Source organism: Callithrix jacchus, chromosome 17 (assembly GCF_049354715.1).
Source record: "Callithrix jacchus isolate 240 chromosome 17, calJac240_pri, whole genome shotgun sequence".
Lineage (NCBI taxonomy): Eukaryota > Metazoa > Chordata > Mammalia > Primates > Cebidae > Callithrix > Callithrix jacchus.
In genome coordinates this window covers 8,401,381-8,423,292 of record NC_133518.1, presented here as the reverse complement: position 1 = coordinate 8,423,292, position 21,912 = coordinate 8,401,381, and the positions used below count along the sequence as shown (strand labels likewise).

The window sequence follows — 21,912 nt, the reverse complement described above, 5'->3', positions numbered from 1 at the left end:
CATCAAGCTACCATTGACTTTTTTCACACAATTAGAAAAAAACTACTTAAAATTTCGAATGGAATCAAAACAAGAGTCTGTATAGCCAAGAGAATCCTAAGACAAAAGAACAAAGCTGAAGGCATCAAGCTACCTGACTTCAAACTATACTACAAGGCTACAGTAACCAAAACTGCATGAAACTGATATCAGAACTATATATAGAAAAATGGAACAGAACAGAGGCCTCCAAAATAACACCACACATCTACAACCATCTGATCTTTGATAAACCTGACAAAAACAAGCGATTAGGAAAGGATTCCCTATTTAATAAGTGGTGTTGGGAAAACTGGCTAGCCATATGCAGAAAGCTGAAACTGGACATCTTTCTTACACCTCATAAAAAAATTAACTCAAGATAGATTAAAAACTTAAATGTAAGACCTAAAGCAATAAAAACCCTAGAAGAAAACCTAGGCAATACTATTCAGGACATAGGAATGGGCAAAGATTTCATGACTAAAACACCAAAAGCAATGGCAGAAAAAGCCCAAATAGGCAAATGAGATCTAATTAAACTAAAGAGCTTCTGCACAGCAAAAGAAACTATCACCAGAGTGAACAGGCAACCTACAGAATGGGAGAATATTTTTGCAAGCTACCCATCTGACAAAGGTCTAATATCCAGAATCTACAATGATCTTAAACAAACTTACAAGAAAAAAACCAAACAACCCCATCAAAAAGTGGGCAAAGGATATGAACAGCCACTTTCCAAAAGAAGATATTTATGTGGCCAACAAACATGTGAAAAATAAAAGCTTATAATCACTAGTCATTAGAGAAATGCAAATCAAAACCACAGTGAGATAACATCTCAGGCCAGTTAGAATGGTGATCACTAGAAAAATCAGAAAATAACAGATGCTGGAGAGGATTTGGAGAAATAGGAATGCTTTTTCGCTGTTGGTGGGAGTGTAAATTAGTTCAACCATTGTGGAAGGCAGTGTGGTAATCCCTCAAGGGTGTGGAAAGGGAAATACCATTTGACCCAGCAATCCCACTACTGGGTATATACCCAAAGGATTATAAATCATTCTACTATAAAGACACACACACATATATGTTTATTGCAACACTATGAACAATAGCAAAAGCTTGGAACCAACAAAATGTGCATCAGTGATAGACTGGATAAAGAAAATGTGGCACATATACACCATGGAATACTATGCAACCATAAAAAAGGATGAGTTCATGTCCTTTGCAGGATATGGATGAATCTGGAAACCATCACTCTCAGCAAACCACCATGGCACGTGTATGCCTATGTAACAAACCTGCACATTCTGCACACGTAACCCAGAACTTAAAGTAAAATACTTAAAGTATAATAATTTTTAAAAATCCATTTTAGCATTTTTATTAACATTTACATAAAAAGCTATTCAGAATCCAGACTTACTGTTATCTAAATTTTAAATTATACAAATGCCATTGTGTGTTAGGGTGTGCTTGCACACAGATGGACAGCCTAAAAAAGCCATATTTCTCATAACGAATCATCCTATGAATTCTCAAATGAATGTAAATAAGAATTTATGCTGATGTATCTGAGGTTCAAAAATCCTACTGCATAGATACCCTATAGATTTGAATGTTGCAGGAATCAATTCACCTAGCAGAAAGAATAAAGCATTATACTATTTCTCAGTTTCCTTCTGCTCTCTAACATTTTTTAAAGGCCATTAATTTATAGTGTAAGATTTTTTCTTCATTAATAGAAAGTGGTTTATTCTAATGCTCATTTTAGCAAAGATATTCTGCAGTGTGGATGTTAAAAGAGCATATGTCACACATCGGAATATGCTTGTTTCATTCCCTGTGAGCACCAAACAACTGTCATTCAGCTAAATGAGTTGTCATTAGCCATCAGAATTTCATTCCAGCCTTTTGGAGAAACACAGAAGGAAATCTAACTTTGAAGTAATGCCTATTGGAGGAGCTTTAATAGAGATGGAGTCTTAGTAAACCCTTTCTCTCATGTCCCCTATCCTAATGTATTAGTAGTCTTTCTAAAATGGGAAGGTATTTGGCATGAGACTGGTGACCTAAAATTACCTCTGAAATCTGGCAAGGTATTTTAACACTGGCATGAATACTGTTTCCTCTCAGCCAGCATTTTTGGCAGGCATCTTATGCATTGCAAGTACCTAGCAGAAATTGGAATTAGATAAGGTGGCTTGCAAATATAATTAGCAATGGTTTTCTTTATTCAGGTTGGAATTTCCATGGGAAATTATGGTCTTGGCTTTTTTTAGTCTTCCTTTGTAGTTATACTATGGCAATTTCAAAATTTTCCCCAAAGACAGACCTTAATTGTACTAATAAATTTTCAGATACCTTCTCCCTTCCTCCCTTTCTCCCTTCCTCCCTTTCTCCCTTCCTCTTTTTCTCTCTTTCTTTTTCTTTCCTTTCTTCCTTTCTTTTTTCCTTTCTTTTTCTCACATAAATGGTACATCTTTATGTGCCCATATTTCATTTTATCACATCAAAATTTTAATTTTTCTCGTTTACTGTGTTTCTACCAAATTCTCAGATTTGTACCAAATGAGGAAATGGTTGAACTTTTTAAAGATAAAATATTATTTCATTAACTCAAAAAACATTAATTAGATCCCTACGAGGGCAGCAGTTGTTTCCAACCTGAAATTTTTTGCTACCTAAGGGTCCCCAAAGATAGTAATAGAAATCTTAAGTTACTTTAAATATTTCAAAAATTCAATTAGAAATCATTTGTATTTGCATATAATGAGACTGTATGGGCTAACTAAAATGACAACTTTCTTTGCTTTGGCTAAAGTTATATCACACCTTTAACAATCCCAAGGTGATCATAGAAACTTCACTCCATGGATACATCATAGTATATATCTCCTGAAGTACCATATATTATAACTGTAAATGAATGGCACCCCTACATATCCTTAATTTTTAGCTCCAGACTATAGCTATTATCATAAATGCTCATACACACACCCAAAAATCTCTCAAATAGCACACTCAGGATAATAATACTAACCGCAAGTACAATGAATTTAACAAAAATAAAATGTTTAATTCTTTTATAAGAGTCAATAAATGGTTAATGAAGAGTAGAGATCAACAGTGCTGCCTGGAGATGGGGACTGGGCAGACACCCAGGCTCCCTACAAGCTCATTCATCAACTGCACAACGCTCATAGCAAATACAAATCTGGGTGAAATGATTGTCACTGTGTCATATACCTCCATGAGTGTTTAAACCTTTAGAGGCTGATACTCTGCTATAGTTCAAGTCACATATTCCACTGTTTATCTCAGACTGAGGATGGGCTCTTACTGGCGTCTACACATGCACTTTATTTTTTTAAAAAAGGAAATTATACTAAATAAATGCTACTTGAACAAAATTTTTTAAAGTATAAAATCTATTGATGAGGGGTTGGGAATAACAAAAGTAGGCTTGGAAGGTGGAAAGTGTAACACTTAGAATTTTTCTTTGTCTGTTTTGTGCTGCTACAGTGGAATACCACAGAGTGAGTAATTTATAATGAACAGAAATTTATTAGCTCACATTTCTGGAAGTTGGGAAGTCTAAGATCAAGGCATCGGTGTCAGGAGACAGCTTTTTTTCTCTGTTAATCTATGGTAGAAGAACAAACAGAAGGTGTGTGTGTGTGTTTGTGTGTGTGTGTGTATAAGTGGGAGAGAGAGAAAAAAAGAGAGTGCAAGCAAAAAGAGGGTCAAACTCCTACTTTTATAGAGAAACCCACTCCTATGATAACAAACCCACTACTACAATAGAAGCACTAATCCATTTATGAGGGCAGAGCCCTTATGAACTAATCACTTCTCATTAAGCCCGGTCTCCCCATACTATTGCACGAGAATTAAGTTTCCAACATATGCTTTTTATGCTTTTGTTTGCTTTGCTGAAGATCAGTTGGCTTTAAGTATTTAGATTTACTTCTGGGTTCTCTATTCTGTTGCCTTAGTTTATGTGTCTATTTTTATACAAGTACTGTTTTGGTGACTATGGCCTTATAGTATATTTTGAAATCAGGTAATGTGATGCCTCCACATTTGTTCTATTTGCTTAGTCTTGCTTTGGCTATGCAGGCTCTTTTTTGGTTCCACGTGAATTTTAGAATTGTGTTTTCTTTCTATGAAGAATGATGGTGGTATTTTGATGGGAATTGCATTGAATTTGTAGATTGCTTTTGGCAGTATGTTCATTTTCACAATATTGATTATACTTATCTATGAGTATGGGATATGTTTTCATTTGTTTATGTTATCTATGATTTCTTTTTTTTTTAATTTTTATTGGATTTTAGGTTTTGGGGTACATGAGTAGAGCATGCAAGACAGTTGCGTAGGTACACACATGGCAGTGTGCTTTGCTTTTCTTCTCCCCTTCACCCACATTTGGCATTTCTCCCCAGGCTATCCCTCCCCATCTCCCCCTCCCACTGGTCCTCCCCTTTTCCCCCCAATAGACCCCAGTGTTTAGTACTCCCCTCTCTGTGTCCATGTGTTCTCATTTTTCATCACCCACCTATGAGTGAGAATATGCGGTGTTTCATTTTCTGTTCTTGTGTCAGTTTGCTGAGGATGATGTTCTCCAGATTCATCCATGTCCCTACAAACGACACAAACTCATCATTTCTGATTGCTGCATAGTATTCCATGGTGTATATGTGCCACATTTTTCCAATCCAGTCTATTATCAATGGGCATTTTGGTTGATTCCAGGTCTTTGCTATTGTAAACAGTGCTGCAATGAACATTCGTGTACATGTGTCCTTATAGTAGAACGATTTATAGTCTTTTGGATATATACCCAGTAATGGGATTGTTGGGTCAAATGGAATTTCTATTTCTAAGGCCTTGAGGAATCGCCACACTGTCTTCCACAATGGTTGAACTAATTTACACTCCCACCAACAGTGTAAAAGTGTTCCTTTTTCTCCACATCCTCTCCAGCATCTGTTGTCTCCAGATTTTTTAATGATCGCCATTCTAACTGGCGTGAGATGGTATCTCAATGTGGTTTTGATTTGCATCTCTCTGATGACCAGTGACGATGAGCATTTTTTCATATGATGATTTCTTTCAGTAATGTTTTGCAGTTTTCCTTGTAGCTGTCTTTCAGCTCCTTGGTTACTGCAGCTATCATAAAAGAGGTTGAGTTCTTGATTTGATTCTCAGTTTGGTTGCTGTTGATGTATAGAAGAGCTACTGATTTGTGTATAATAGTTTTGTATCCAGAAATTTTGTTGAATCTTCTTATCAGTTTTAGGAACTTTCTGGAGCAGTCTTTAGGGTTTTCTAAATAAACAATCATATTATCAGCAAACAGCAACAGTTCGACTTCCTCTTTACCCATCTGGATGCCATTTATTTCTTTCTCTTGTCTCATTGCACTGGCTAGGACTGCCAGTATTGTGTTGAAGAGGAGTGGTGAGAGTGGACATTCTTGTCTTGTTCCAGTTCTCAGAGGGAATGCTTTCAACATTTCCCATTCACTATTATGTTGGCTGTGGGTTTGTCATAGATGGCTTTTATTACATTGAGGTATTTCCTTTGTATGCCAATTTTGCTGAAAGTTTTAATCACAAAGCAATGCTGGATTTTGTCAAATGCTTTTTCTGCATGTATTGAAATGATCACGTAAATTTTTGTTTCTAATTTTGTTTATGTGGTGTATCACACTTATTGACTTGTGTATGTTAAATTATCCCTGCGTCCCTGGTATGAAACCCACTTGTTCATGGTGGATTATCTTTTTGATATGTTATTAGATTTGGTTAGCTAGTATTTTGTTAAGGATTTTAGCATCTATGTTCATCAGGAAAATTGATCTGTAGTTTTCCTTTCTGGTTATGTCCTTTCCTGGTTTGGTATTAGGGTGATACTTGCTTCATTGAATGATTTAGGGAGGGTTTCCTTTTTCTGTATCTTGTGGAATAGTGTCAATAGGATTGGTACCAATTCTTCTTTGAATGTCTGTTAGAATTCTGTTGTGACTCTGTCTAGTCCTGAACTTTTATTCATTTATTTATTTTTTTGTAATTTTTAAATTACCATTTCAATCTTGCTGCTTGATATTGTGTCTGTTCAGTGTATCTAATTCTTCCGAATTTAAGCTGAGGTGGCCTTGGGAGTGAGGGAGTGGTTGGATCTTTTGTCTTTAGGAAGCTAGTAAAAACTACCCTGTCCATGGGAGAAGGAAAAAGAAAGGCAGTGTGGAGGAGTGTAGAGTGTGGAATCTGGACCTACTTCAATCTGAGCTGAAATCCCATCTCCACTATTTATTATTAATAATTGATCACAATTCTAGTTTCTCTGAGATAGAATGTCCCCTGGTATACTTCTCTGTTGATACATAAATGACACTTGTCTCTGTACTTTTCTTGTTCTGTGTTGTCATAGTGTTTGGTGCTTGTCTCTTTCTGAAGCTACATCATATTATGCTTTTATGCATTTCTTCCTAATATTCATTTATCAAGCACTTACTTGATGTGTTAGGCTTATTCCAGATGCAGGTGAAATTCACACAATGCCTACTTTCATGGAACTTAGAATCTAATGGAAAAAGAGAGATAATAAAAAGAAATACATATTAAATATTTAAATAAAAATTATAAGATTTTATCAGTTCTATCTAAATGATTGAAAGTGCCTGATAAAGGGCAACTTGCAAGCTACTTTAGGCTGAATGTTAGGAAAGGCTCTTCTGAGAGAGTGAAGTTTAACCTGGAATAAATCACAGAAAGGATCTAGCCTTGCAAATATTGAGGAAAAGGGGGACCCAGACTGAGGAGAGAACTAGGACAAAGATGCCAGTTTCTCCCTATTAGACCATGAGTTCCACCTAGGCCCACTTTTACATGTTTCTGATTGCTCCCATGTGGTGGACTTTAACATATTACTTTATTTCTATGTAGTACTAGCTATTGCTTCAATCATGCTGTGTAGCAACCATACCATTTCCCTACTTAAAACTCTTTGGTAACTTCTTTCATTGGACTTAGAATAAAATCCAGAGTATAAAGTAGAAGCTCTATGACAATAAGAATAACATATGTCTGCTTTGCCACAATGTCTCCAGCACAGATTTTGGTGTCTAATAAGAAGTAAATGGTTGGGCTTGTAGAATAACAGTAAAGGAGTACGTAAATGAAACTGAGCTCTGTATCCCAGCCCATCAGTCCCCTTAAGGGCTGGCAACCCACTTTCTCCTTTACGCCACTCTCTTACTACTACTGGCCCATTGCCATTCAGCACATGCATTTTTCCCACTTGAAAAACAAAACTAACAGTAACAACAACAATAACAAAACCTTTCCTGTGACCCTTTTAGCTGTCAGCCCTCCTCCTTCTCAAGTGGCGTAACTTCACTTTTTGTCCAAACTCAGAACACTATTTCTATCCACAGTTTTCAAGTTATCATAACATTCATAATTACTAAAGTCAATGGGCTGTTTATTTTTTCTCACCTTACTAGACTGCTGGACTTCCTTTGGTGCTGTTACTCTCCTTTTTCAGTAAACTCTCTCTTTCCTAAGCTTCTGGTTTTCCTTCCTCCAGTCACCTCTTCATCTTCCTCATGAGCTGTTTATTTCTCATCCTCCCACCCCGACTGGTTTACTCTTACTGTTCTCTTTCTTTTACTACGTGAAAAACCCCAAAGAAATAACCCAAAACCGTGGCTATAATAAACATGTATATAATTATGACCCTACGGTTTATTACTATCCCAGATATCTTCAAAATTCCATATAACAATGGCCACTACATATTGATTGTTCATTATTACATGTAAACTCTGCCAAGAACTTTAAACATGTTGTTCAATTCTTCAGTATCTTTTGAAGTAGAAATATGATTATTTTCATTTTATACAGGAGGAAACAAGGTCTCATACAGTTTAAGTGAATTGTCAAGGTCACACAATAATGATATAATCTGGGATTTGAGTTCAGGCTGCTAGACTCCATGATTTTGATCACTATATTATATTGCTTCATATGCAAGAGTTAAGTTGATTATTTTCAAATATCTTCATTGCAAATTATGTTGAGTATAATTCATCAAGATCCAAACTGGCTTTTATGTATCAAATTCAGAAGGCTTTCCTAAAAATATGCTCTCTTCCTAGAAAACTTTATATTTTATTCTTCTTTCTAAATCGCTTATCTGTACACCTCTTCAGGAAGCTTCTCCTGGAAGAGGAAGCTTCAGGATAAAAGAAAATATATGAAAGCACAAAATGTGTCTTTTTTTTTTTTTTTTTTTTTTTTTTTTTGAGGCGGAGTTTCACTCTTGTTACCCAGGCTGGAGTGCAATGGCGCAATCTCGGCTCACCACAACCTCCACCTCCTGGGTTCAGGCAATTCTCCTGCCTCAGCCTGAGTAGCTGGGATTACAGGCATGGGCCACCGTGCCCAGCTAATTTTTTGTATTTTTAGTAGAGACGGGGTTTCACCATGTTGACCAGGATGGTCTCGATCTGTCGACCTCGTGATCCACCCGCCTCAGCCTCCCAAAGTACTGGGATTACGGGCATGAGCTACCAGGCCCGGCCGTGTCTTCTTTGATCAACGATTCAGGGCTAAGATTTCAGTCTGATATTTGGTTTTGTTTAGCTTTGTTTTACTTGGCTTTTTATTAATGCTTGAGTAGACACTTTACACCAAGAAATAGTGGATGACCAGTTTACTAATTGCTATGTTTCCTTTCTCTAAGAATCTAGATGAGACAGACAGATTTGTAGCCAGATTATTAGACAAACAGATCACTAAAATGTCTGAAGGCTGGAGGCAAAAAAAAAAAAAAAAGCCGAAATAGATGATGGCCAAGGACATGGATATGCAATCAGATTATTTGTGCTCGCTATCCACCTTGCAACTTGTCATGGGAACATTATTTAAACAAGCTAGCCTCATAGTTCTCATACATAGAATAAAAATAACTGAACTACCCACCTCTTGGGGTTGTTGTGAATAGGACTAAGATCTGCTATGGCTAGGACAGTGCCTTACACGAAGAGAATATTCAACCAAAGATGGTGAGGCTGTTATGGCTATGCTTTCTTCATGTCCTTCTGCTTCATATGCTCTATTAGATGATCACATGCAAACAGTTATGGCTGCAGTCCATGGAACTAGAGTTCACACTAACCAACGTGTGGATTGGGTGAAACGCTTATTTCAGGATCCAGTTTAAAGACATCAGTATGTGTTTCTAATCCCACCAATACAGTTTGGATATTTGTCCTCACCCCAAATCTCATGTTGAAATGTGGTGTGCAGTGTTGAAGGAGTGACCTGGTGGGAGGTGTTTGGGTCATGCAGGCAGATCAAGCCTCATGGCTTGATGCTGTCCTCACAATAATGAGTGAGTTATTGCAGGATCTGATTGTTTGAAAGAGTGTGGTACTTTCCTGTCTTTTCTCTCTTGCTTCTGCTCTCCCCATGTGACATTCCTGTTCCTACTTGCCTTCTGCAATGAGTAAACCCTCCCTAAGGCCTCTTCAGAAGCCAAGCAAATGCTGGCACCATGCTTTCACAGCCTGCAGAGGCTTCAGCCAATTAAACATCTTATCTTTATAATTTACTCAGTCTCAGATATTCCTTTATTTCTTTAGAGCAATTCAAGAACAGCCTAGTGCATACACCTTAAAAAAAGAGACATGTGGTGAGCCATAACTGCTTAATGAAAGGAACACCACCTGGAATTCCTACTCACGTAGCTGGGTGCTGCCATATCTACCAGTTTGTATGGAATAGAAAGAAACTGGATTTAATTATATCTTGTATCACTCTTATACCAGAATTAATCAAACTTTCTGAATACATAAACAGTAAGAAGATTGAAAGGTAAGCCCAGGGAAACCAATAAATATTTTGTAATTTTACATAGAATCTTTAAAACCTCAAGGAAATTGGATGAGACAGATCATACCGATCATTCCTGGCTGTTTAGAATGTGTTATGAGTAAACTGCATGATGGAAATAAATTAGAAGCTTAGGGGAGATGCATTGCCAGTTTCCGATTCTAATTTAGATGGATTTGGTGGTATGGTAATTTAAATTTTATATATTTTGTATATTCTAAAGACAGTCACGTTGGGACGGTTAAAGTAACTTTTCTGATTCCATAGACAGTGTGACACAAGCCGCACTGACCCCCAAGGCTTCCACTTTGAAGAGGCTATGATTTTCTCCCAGGGCATATTTATGCTCTAATAAAATCTTATTTTGAGGTTCTATCCATTTGCTGTACCATAGCGATGACAATGTGAGGTTGTGCAAATCCCAGTGCTGCATTTTATAGAGTAAGCGCCCATCTTCCCACGCTGCTTACACTGTGTAGCCCCAGAACGTCTTAAGGCATGAGATTGATTGTTACAGTGTGCACCCTCAGAAAGTACATACAAAATGAAAAAGAATGACATGAAGGGAGGAACACATCCTCCTTTTGTGCCATTCTTTCCCATTTTGTACACATTTTCTTTACAGGGATGCTAATGCTGGCAACATTATAGCCTGTCTTCTAAACCTGACCTTCATGTAGCTGAACTATATGATGCTCCTGAGTAAACATCGCCCGTATGCAGTCAGTTCTGTAAAAACAACAGACTAGGGCTGGCAAAACTGCTCTCAGCAACATGGCTGATATCTTGTCCCTGGAGCGCTTGGTGTATGACTTCCCCTTCCCTAATAGAACTACGACTTTGTCCATCTCCTCATGTGAGAAGAGTCCTCACAACCATCTGTTGCCCTCATTGCATTTTTGACCTGGACCTGGATTTTACAGGTCAATGAGCAAAACCCGCATTCCTGACTGTGTGCAAGTCCCATGGCCACCTATACAGCATCATAATGAGAACTCAATGTTCTTTCATACACTTGAGCAAAAGTCACATACCCAGATTCATAAATATAAAAAAGGCAAATCCTCCTCAAATCTCATAAATGCATATCCTTCTCAATCTAATAAAACTATATTTGAGAAGAAAGTAAATTCATCCAAAGTCATGCTCATTTTGAAGTTACCAAATGCATGTGTAAAATTAATCTGTCCCACACACACACTCTAGTAAATGCCATCTATGATTAAGATTATCCACATCATTTTGAGTTCAAGCTTACTTTTACTCTTGCACAAAAATTGGCAGTCTCATCTGACAAGGTTGAACGTGGTTCTTCAATAGAACGGAGTAATCAGATTCATGTGAAGAGAAAGAACACATTAGAATGATGTGTTTCCATTTACCTGATGGCTCACTTTTCATATACTTGTATGTGACTATCTCTTTTTTAGGGGTCAATGCAATCCTAAAAGATTTCCGCTGACAACAACAAAAAAAAGTGTATCGGGATTGAATTAAAATGTGTTAAAATTAACAAAAACACTGTTTTTTTTTTTTCCTTATTTCATTTTGTGTGATAAAATACTAATGTGTGACCCTGTGAGCTTTGGAAAGAAGCTTCTCATTTCTGATATTTTTCCTTCTGTCACCATTACTTTTAATATATAAATGTCAAAGTAAATGGAAGGGGAAATTTCAGTGGGTAGAAGCTGTTCCCATGCCAGCTGCTAGAACATGTAGTGATAGTGCATTCACCCGGAATTCCTTGCTCATGTCCACATGGCCTCTGCCACTGGGAGAGCAAGGCCAGCTCATCACTGAAGGAACTTACGTTCCCATCTGAATTAATAATAACTTGCATATGAATAGCACTTTTATTTACAAGTCTACACATTTCTTCCATGTATATTATGTGACATCTGTCCCAAACCCTACAAGTTGGAAATTTTAAAAATTAAAATCTCTTATTTTATAACTGAGAAGGCAAACTCAGGGTGGTGATTTATCAGGTCATATAGCACATTAATAGTGAAGCTAGGATTCAAAACTAGATATTCAGACATAAGGAAAGTAGTGTTGCCAATGTTCTGCACCCTTGTTTAGAGTATCTTTACCCCAAACGCAGCCTTTTGCACCACTCTGTGTACTTATGTCTCAATATGTGCCTGTATTTCTCTGAAGCAGTCAGTCAACAGTCTTTCACATAGAGAACAGCAAAGAAACACACACCCTATTTGGGTGAAAGGGAAGAGATGATTGTTGCTTGAATGGGCACATGTGCTTACATAGAGACACACCACACAAAACTCTATCACATCACGGATTCATTTTCTAAAAAGTTTTCTTACAAATTGTCATTTGTATTGTTATGAAGCATTTGTATTAAATTATGACCACAGTACAAGTGGAGGCCTATATACCTGTGCTCCAAATTAACACAAAGAATCACCATCAATAATCCCAGATTTCCCTCTCCATTCACCAAATTTCCATTCGCTATGGCAACCTAATTAAAGAATGTATTGAGTGGAAATGAATTAAATTCAGCCAGAAATAAGATAGCGCTCTTTATATTTCTCACATTGTTACATCATTTTAATTGTTTTCAGGGGAGGAGGATGAATATCATTTGTTCAACATTTCTTAATGCAGAGGTAACTTCAACATACAATATCTGTTTCAACCCTCCCATTAACTAATTAAATTTTTAAAAAATTTTATTATTTCTGTTTCCCAGATAAAAGTATCTGAGCCTCAAAGATGTTCAATTACTCATACTCCTAGGTGCCATAGCCAGAATCCCAACACAGTGTCAATTCATTTTTTTTATTTTTAAATTTTGTTTTCTAATTTTTGTAAAAACATAGTAGGTGTATATATTTATGGGGTACAAGAGATATTTTGATACAGGCATGCAATGTGTAATAATCACATCACAGTAAATGGAGTCTTCTTCACCTCAAGCATTTATCCTTTGTGTTACAGACAATCCAATTATGCTCTTTTAGTTCTTTCAAAATGAACACTCAAATTGTTTTGGAATACAGTTACCCTTTTGTGCCAGCAAATGCTAGGTCTTATTCATTCTTTCTAATTTTTCAATCCATTACCTGTTACCTCTTAAAGTAACATAACTTCCCTTTTACCATACTACATGTCAGGAGTATGTCAGAAAGAAGAAGAGAGAAGGAAGCTGGAATGCAGGAACTGGGGAAGCAGGCGTGACTCTGGTTCCTTCCCGAGTTCTCACTTCCACTGCTGAGCTACTGGCATTATCCCAATCTTGTCATAAAACAAGAGAGATTCTGAAGAACAAATAGAAATTGAAAGGAGGTGTCAAGTACTCAGGAGGGATGTCTGTCAGATCATTTAATATCTGGAACGAAAGCACAAGAGGACCAGATCAAAGAGTTAATAAAGGCGGCTTTCATTGTCACATTAATCATTATCACCTCCTCCCCTCAATAAAGATATATTCTAAGTAGAAAGTTTGCTTTATATACAAACCACTTCAACACAACCCCTCATACCTATACTCTTCCTTCCATTCTTTCAACCAGATAATCACACTGAAATTTTTTCACATAGAAATTTTGGGGACCCTCGCTTGTCTCTGAGATGTTCCTATATACTGAGGATAATTCTTTTTCACCTCCTAGAAAGGGCTTCCATCCTACTCAGAATAGGCCACAATATACTACTATGGTAGTGGTGAGAGAGTGTAATGTAGAGATCCAGTTCTCAGAGATAGACAAAGGAAGGTTCGTATGCAACTTTCACCAAGCAGTTGAGGTGGGATGATGAGAAGAGGGCAGAGGAGAACTGCAAAAGTTGCAGGGTATTAATAGAAAGTGTCTGTTATAAATTAATGAAATATGCCCAAGGTCAATTCCAAGAGGAAAAAACACGCTAGGAAAAAGAAATCATTGGGAAAAAAAAAAACAGTTAAAAATGACCTCAATACAATGGCAACGTAGGGATAAAATAAAATCAAAAGTGGAAAGAGCTAGAAGGACTTCATAAGCTACAAAACCTAAATTAGCTTTGTTTTGGAGAAAGTTTACTAACAGATGCCAGATTCAACACAAATGCCTCTGGCAATAGCAGAAACACTAACAAAAGAAATCTGCAGCTGAAAAACAAATTGCCAGGTCATTAAACAAAAAGACACACTTTAGCACCAGCACAGGTGTCTGTGCCCTGGGACATTGCAGGAACTTTTCACATGAACTCTTCCTTTGTGAGATACGTGGAGCTGCCACACACCAAATTTCTGCTTTGGATCCTAGAACTGTAACACAGTAACAATAAAATAAAATTGGTATAACTCTTGAAGTTCCCTAAGCAAATTGTAAGCCAAAATTTATTTAACCTATTCATGTATGATTTTTTTCTCACACACTTCAAGGAATGCAGCCATATGTGTGAAAGAATTTTGTTCTGGTCAGAACACAAAACCGAGTTTGTATAATTGTTAAAATTGTCATGAAAGCAATCAAGAGTATCTCATTAATTCATTTATGTTCTTAAATATTTAATAAAAATCTACTATGTATATGTTGAACTCTATTCAACACTGGGAATGAAAAGAGAAATACAGCCGATTTTTAAAAATGATTCATTGGCTTTGGAGCTCCAGATTCTGATAGACCTGAAAAAGAGCCAAAAAAGTCCAGAGAATAGCATCATTTGGGGGCAGCAAGCTCCCAGAGTTCCATGAGAATGGTCAGCTTGGAGATCTTTGTAATCTTTGGAAGCCTGCTCTCTTCACATATTTAAAGTGCTGACTTAATAAAGACTAGGTAGATGTGTTCTGTGGGGTGCCAGGGGGCAAAACCATAGAAGTTATAGGGAGAGATATTTTGACCTAATAAAATTGAGGAGCAAAATGGGCCAGCTTACAAAGGTTTTCAGACTCTGCAAAATTCAAATAGAGGTGGAATAATCAACTTGTCAGAATATCCTAATGGGGCTTTTGGCTCTTGTATAAAGTTAAATTTAAATATATTAACCTGAGATAGTAAGACCAGTGGTGTTGGAAGACTCAATCTCATTGTTTTCTTTTATATGAAAAAGTAATAAGATTAGCATTTTATAACTTTAAAATTATGCTATGTTATTTTCCTTGAAAATAATTTTAATAATGAGATTATTAAAAAGTACATCTGTAACAAGAAACAAATACTTCCACCCTTGGGTTTTAGGGTGGGATGATAAGTCTTTTCAGTTTCATATGCTCCCCTGGTTTTTTTAAGTCCATTTGTAATAGTTTTGCCACAAAATTTTACTCTGAAAAAAGCAGAAGAGAAAGAATAGTGCACCCCCAAGAGCAGGCCTGAACCGCCTTACATGTTATGTACCATGTGGTCACTAGAAGTACATTGCTGCTTTAGACAGAAACATCTCATTACCACTGGTTGGTCATGAAAGTCATGGTTTGAGTACCTTCTGCCCAAATGCGAGTTACTTGTATGAATGCTACCTATTTTAGCAGAATGTGGACAGTCAGTAGTTATTTTGGTTCTGATTATTATACAGCAGCTTTCTGTAGGCTATTAAATAGCTTTCCAAGTCTGTTGAAGGAGCAGTTGTTACAGGATTAACTGGGTTGATGGAGTCCAGAGATGCTAAAGCTGAATCAGAATTGGATGCCTCTGTTAGGTAACCTTCATCCTCTTTGAAACCATGCAACAAAGTCTTTCATACTCTTGCTTCTCTCTTTTTTTTAAAAAAATTTTTTTTTTGAGACGAAGTTTCCCTCTTGTTACCCAGGCTGGAGTGCAATGGTGCAATCTTGGCTCACCGCAACCTCTGCCTCCTGGGTTCAAACTATTCTCCTGTCTCAGCCTCCCAAGTAGCTGGGATTACAGGCACGTGCCACCATGCCCGGCTAATTTTTTTTGTATTTAGTAGAGACGGGGTTTCACCATGTTGACCAGGATGGTCTCAATCTCTTGACCTCGTGATCCACCCGCCTCGGCCTCCCAAAGTGCTGGGATTACAGGCTTGCTTCTCTTTTTTACAAGAGATGCTCTGGTTCTTTATCATTAAAGCCTTTTTATTGACTTTTTTTGACATTTTAGTTTCTTCCATTATCAGATAAATAAAAATTAAAGCAGAAATACAAAAAGGTGGGTAATAAAGACGAGGTAATATCTATCAGAATTAATGTACTGCAGAACTATATTTAAATAGCGTACTAGCGAAAAACAGATGTGTCTGAAACAGAAGCTTGTGATAAAAGAGATACTTCCAACAAGTGGCAATGAGAAAACTGCCTAACTACTTGGGGAAAGGGCATGTTAAATTACTAGTTTTTATCATTATAACTTATATCAAGATTAAATAATTATATATAAAGAAATTAAACCATACTGACAGTAGGAGAAAATAAACATTTTATATGGCATTACAGTGGGGTCTTTCTAAGCATGACACCAAAAGCAGAAACCAAAAGTATGAGACTCATAAATGATTACTTAAAAATTAGGTTATCGCATATAAAAACAAAGAAAATAATTAATTAAATGCAAAGAACAAACTGTGAAAATATTTACAACATATATAATGTATTAATATAAAAATAGTTCTTAAAATGAATAGAAATTGAGAAAAAAGTATCCCCCCAAAATAGCCTTAAGAAATGAAGAAACGATAAGATATTTCTGTGGTTTCTAATAAATTTGATACTTACGTGGTTTTCAATATTTTCCTGTTTTAAGTGATACTGTAATGAATAGGCTTCTACGTATATTGGTATATGTATTTGCAAAGAGGCAAATTCCTACTTAGGTGAGATTAATCATTCCATGTCTTGATCTTCTGTACATGTAGATGTCTCATTTGCTTCGCACAAACTCCAAGTCATCTTTCTCCTTGGCTTTATTTCTGTTTATCTAAAATAGACTAACATGGAATTACTGATGCAATCTGTGTGCTAAGCAGTGCTTACCCTGAGTCCCAACCATCAGAATGTATCAAAACATGTTGTACATTACAAATATATACAATGTTTGCAAATTACAAAAGAAATTAATAAAAAATAACAGACAGCCAGGATAGGAAAAACAAATGAAGCACAAATACATACTAATCTTAAAGCCCAGCAGATGGGGCGTCCCGTCCCATGACTTTATTCAATTGGAATTCTCCTTCTCTGCGCTTCTCATTCTCTGAAATGCGTATTCAACTGTTCCTCTAAGAGAATTCTTTTCACATTGGTTTGGTCATTCTAGTCGCTAACACAGAGCCTGGCATTCAATAAGCACTCAATAGGATTTGATGCATGAATTCATGTGAAGGAACAAGCTAAGTTTCTTTTTTTTGGGGTCATCATGAGAAGATAAAGAACAAATTTTGTAAAGATAATTGTAAAATATGTACATCTAGCAAGGAGATTAGTCCTGTCCACAACACAACTTCCTTTCCCTGCAACCAAAAGGATTCATGGTAGAGGAAGACATGTGTGCCTAAACTTAGATTCTACTAGCAGTCTTAAAGATAAGGAAATACACAGACTATTCCTGGGAGGAGATGGCAATCTAGTGAGACACAGACATGTGACACAGGCAAAAAAATTGAAAAGAGAGAAGAGTATGCAGACAAATATTTGTTCAAATTTAAAAGAGGTTTCTGAAATGATTAGGAATGCAGATAACTAACAGGCTGGAGAAACAGTCCACACTGTGCACCACTTTGGCCCTGCTCCTTGGCTGTTTTCCACCACAATTAGTTGTCTGGCAACCTTGCAAGATCTTAATCAAAATAACTCCAAAGATTTAGCCACATCAGAAAGGCCATCAAAATGAATGATTGCAAATGTTTTGAAAGGGTCATGAGCGAAATGAGCATTTAGGATATACGTTTTAAATATTGCCTTATCTCTTCCGGTTCCAAATAAAACACCAGAAGTTACTGTCACAACTTCAGCACTCTCACTCCATCCTTCGAAATCTATTAATATCACATTGGGAAGTTGGTGCCGTTGTCAGGAGTCCAATACAATCCCACAGCGTTTCTTTCTTTTATTCTTCCCTTTCTTGGAGAAGTAACCCTTTTCTAATCTTGTTACACACGTTTGTGCTTCCTAACCTAGTAAATACCAGATGTATTTTTGCCTGCAATTACATCAGCTTTCATGACCTAAAAGAGCATGAAATAATATAATTACATTATTTAGATAAATAATATACTTAGGAGATTGTGTAAAACCCATCACAGTTCACAAAACCCATTTACACATAGCTATTGTCAACTTCAAACAACTCTATGACTTGTTTGGACAGATTATAGTGGTTTTTTTCCAATTTAAAAAGGAGAAAATTGAAGTTTAAACATGCTAAGAAAACTTCTCAAGGTTAACACAGCATGTAAATGGTAAAATGACTCTTCAAAACCATTCGTCTGCCTCTGAAACTACCCTGTTCCTATGTGTGGGATGCACAGTTGAGAAAAAGAGGAAGAGAGGCAGCTGATCTTCCCTAGTATCCCTAGCATAGTAGCCTGGAGGTCGAGCAATGTGCTAAACAATGTACTACCATATCAATAACTCCATCCATATCTCCTTCCTTATCATTCTACATTTCCCACTGGAAAAAAAATGGCACTTCTCTGAGCTAGCTGCATTATTTACAGGAACCAATACCCAGTTCTTAGGATCTTCCCAATCCAAAACTAAAAACAGTATAGAAAACATCCTCATAATATTTTATTACTAAATTTTTAGTTATACACCTTAATTTTTGGATGCTTCTATTTCTCTCACAGTCCCAGAAATTTAATGTTTCTTAAGACTCCCACTATCCTGAGAGATTGACCAGAACCACCTTCTCTAGGAAGAACCCTACATACCTCCCCATTTTTTGTCATCTTTCCATAAAAAGAGGAAAATAAATGAGTTTGTACTAAGACATTAATGATAGTAATTTGATAAATGGACTGCTCTATCAATGGCAAGGGTATTTCTTTTGTGACTCTCTTATTGGTTTATTTCACATATCAGTGACAGGCTGCAAGGGAAAATATTTGGAAATGGTTAGTCTTACTAGCAATTGCTGCCTTTAAGCCTCACCATAATATTAATTAGATGGATATTTTAAAATCTACCATCCTAGATTTAGATTAATAATTTGTCTATATTGCTTTTAAAATGAAGAATTACATTTTTAAATGCTTAGACTATTACACAGAAATACTGTCTGAATAAAACTAATAAACTGTCATCGACAAATAATCACTTCTACTTTCAACATGTAAGAGAAAACTAAAAGACAGAGAAAAGAGACTGAATTCTGTGGAAGTTTCCCAGTGGGTCCAAGGGAAATAAAATGGCTCATTTTCCTGAGCCATTTTAAGCCTTGATTACATTAACTTTTAGAAAATACACAAAGAAAATATTTCAGAAAAGGGTCTTACTGGGATAAATTAGTATATTTCTTGGAACTCTGGTAAGCCATGAATGACAGCATATGTTAGTGTTAACCTTGTGTTACATTTCTGAACCAGTGTCCAGCACAGCCTCTGAGGCCATCTGCTTTCAGCCCTGAAAATAACCGGAGATGACTGAATTCTTGGAGCACATTTTTCCTACTGTTTTATTAGAAAAACATTTCCACCTTAATCAATCTCTGTGTTTTACCTCAAGCATATATTTGACAAACATTCTAAGTTTGGTTCTTTAGTACACACAGCAGACCTTATATTCCCAGGAAAGCGATACTTGATGTTGGAGAAGTTTCAGTGCATATGCAATGGAATCCTATAAAGTCTCATTTGCTTTGCTCTCTGCTCTCAGGAGGAAAAAGGACACATACTAAACAAAATCACAAGGGCTGGGAGATAAAGAAGCCCATGTGCTGATATTTTCCCTGCGTTAATGCCTTCAGCATCCTCACTCATTTAGATGTTCTAGTTATATAATTTTTCCCACTCTGTTTTCTCGCCTCTTTAGATGGCTCTTTGTGGCTCTCCTGATTGTCTATATCTGACAGATGAGGTACATAATCTAAAATGTGCTCAGATAAATGGTAAAACCAGAACATTTGAAAACACAGAAGTATTCCTAGACAACTTACAATTCAAATAGGATCTTCTTTGTCCCAGCAAAGCAAGGCTACTTGAACAAAAATAACTAAAAGTGTGTTTTCATACAGATATTTTTTTAAATGTCTCAAATAAAGCAAAGAAAAAAAAGGGTGGGGAACATAGAGGATGATATGGGAAGAACATTACTAAGTCTTTGTCTTTAGAAATCTTGGCAACATGTATTGAATTGCTTTGTTTCTGAACTTGATGGTAGCTTTACAAAAATCCTCCTGTGACTTCTTTCATTGCCTTCATTCAGTTTTATATTGTTTTGAAGGTTCAGGCAGGAAGGATATATAACTGGACATTCGGTGAATGCAGAGGATAACTGTGTCCAAAGTTATTAGCTTATCTTAGTTTGAAGAGCAAGGAGAACATTTTATTGCATCTAACTTTTTATGGCAATTAATCTGCTTCAAGGATAACAACAGAATGCCTTTATTCATTCTCATGGAAACATTGACATCTAGTGGTTCTCTGTATTAATGCAGGCCAGTCCAAAGGCTGGGGGAAATTCTCAAACCTTTGTGGTTTTCGGTGTGGATGCTCTCTTTGATTAATTTGGCCCATTGATCTCACTAGATAGCTGCTGTTTATAATTGCGTATTTTTAGAATGATGAAAAGAAAGTTGTAGAAAACAAAATGAACGTATTTCACCAATGGCTTTCATGTATGTTGTAAATAAATTCTTAAGGATTGTTTTACTTAAAGAGCTAATGTTGCTTGTGTCAAAACTCAAGTTTACTAATAATAGAAATTAGCTCTTCGTGTTTGGAGATCTGCAGATTCTGGCACAGTAGTTCCCAAACTTTTAAAATGTATAGATGACTTCGATAAACAGTAGAAACACTCTGCCAGGAAATTTTATATTTGAGCAGCCACACTTAATTTTGCACACAACCTCAAGGAGTTCATAAAATATTTGAAAGTCAGGCTGCTGAAAAAAAAAAACAAACCCGAATCGGTAATAATGATAGGAAACTCTCACATAGCACTTACTATGTGTCAGGTACTGTTTTAAGTGCTGTGTGTGTTTTAGATCATTTTATCCTCACAATTCTTCTAAAAATAGCTATTATTATTCACCCATGCCACAGAAAAACTGAAACACAGAGAGATTAAAATATTTGCTTGAAGCCACACAGGCCATAGCAGGTGGAGTTAAGACTGAAACCTAGGTAGGCTGACCCGAAATTCTACGTTTTCTCACACTGTCCAAAGCCTTTCCTAGGGATACTTCAGAGACGGCTAGACAGGCGGATGGAAACCTTAGACATTGGTTTCACTATGACCAGTTTCCTTAAGCAATATCTTCAGACTACCATAATCACTTTCTATCCACCATTGCCCAGAATTGTATCACAACATATAACGTGCACTATTTAATGAGAGGAGAAGGAAGCAGGTGGAGAAATAAGGCAATGTGTTTTGGGGCCCTTAAAATGGAGATGTAATGCAAATTTGCATTACTAGGACCACAAGTCCTGTAGTCTTGGGCTGACAGCCACTGGAAATAAAAATGACCCATGCATCAATCACAAAAACACTGATCTTGAGCAAATATTTTCAGTTCTGGGATGGCAGATGTAATAGATCTTCTTTGTACTATAAGACCTTAATATTTCACCTTCATACCTTGTACTTCAAAACGTTCCTTCAAAGCAAACTCCCTGGATTAATTTTCCTGTGGTCATATTAGAAGAGAAGGGTTGTAGCATCTGTTCCCCAGTATGCAATTCTCCTGCAGTGCAATGGTAATGAGGTTAAGGAGAAGTGCGCAACTACTTAATAGGTTACACCATCCAAGATGTCCCAGCACTGAGTCAGTCTACTCACATCCTCCCCAGAGACTGCCAGGAGATGAAAGAAAAGGGCTGTTGGACTGCTAGAAACCTTCCTAAGTACTGCCTATCCCCGAAACCC

The 21,912-nt window shown here is 36.7% G+C and overlaps 2 long non-coding RNA genes across 2 annotated transcripts in view; both read right to left on the bottom strand.

The window, feature by feature from the left end:
• The window catches only part of LOC144579950 (uncharacterized), a 116,357-nt gene extending 96,135 nt beyond the window's left edge, over positions 1 to 20,222 (bottom strand). The window contains exons 1-2 of the long non-coding RNA XR_013528709.1: positions 20,136 to 20,222; positions 6,544 to 6,612 (exon numbers count right to left, since the gene is read on the bottom strand). This is a non-coding gene — a long non-coding RNA (uncharacterized LOC144579950). The remainder of the gene's footprint in view (positions 1 to 6,543; positions 6,613 to 20,135) is intronic.
• LOC128929977 (uncharacterized) lies at positions 12,277 to 17,086 on the bottom strand. Its single transcript, XR_008477400.2, has 3 exons — positions 16,996 to 17,086; positions 16,600 to 16,811; positions 12,277 to 13,281 (listed from the first exon to the last, which is right to left on the bottom strand). It is a non-coding gene; the product is annotated as an uncharacterized LOC128929977 (long non-coding RNA).
• Positions 20,223 to 21,912: the final 1,690 nt, after the last annotated feature.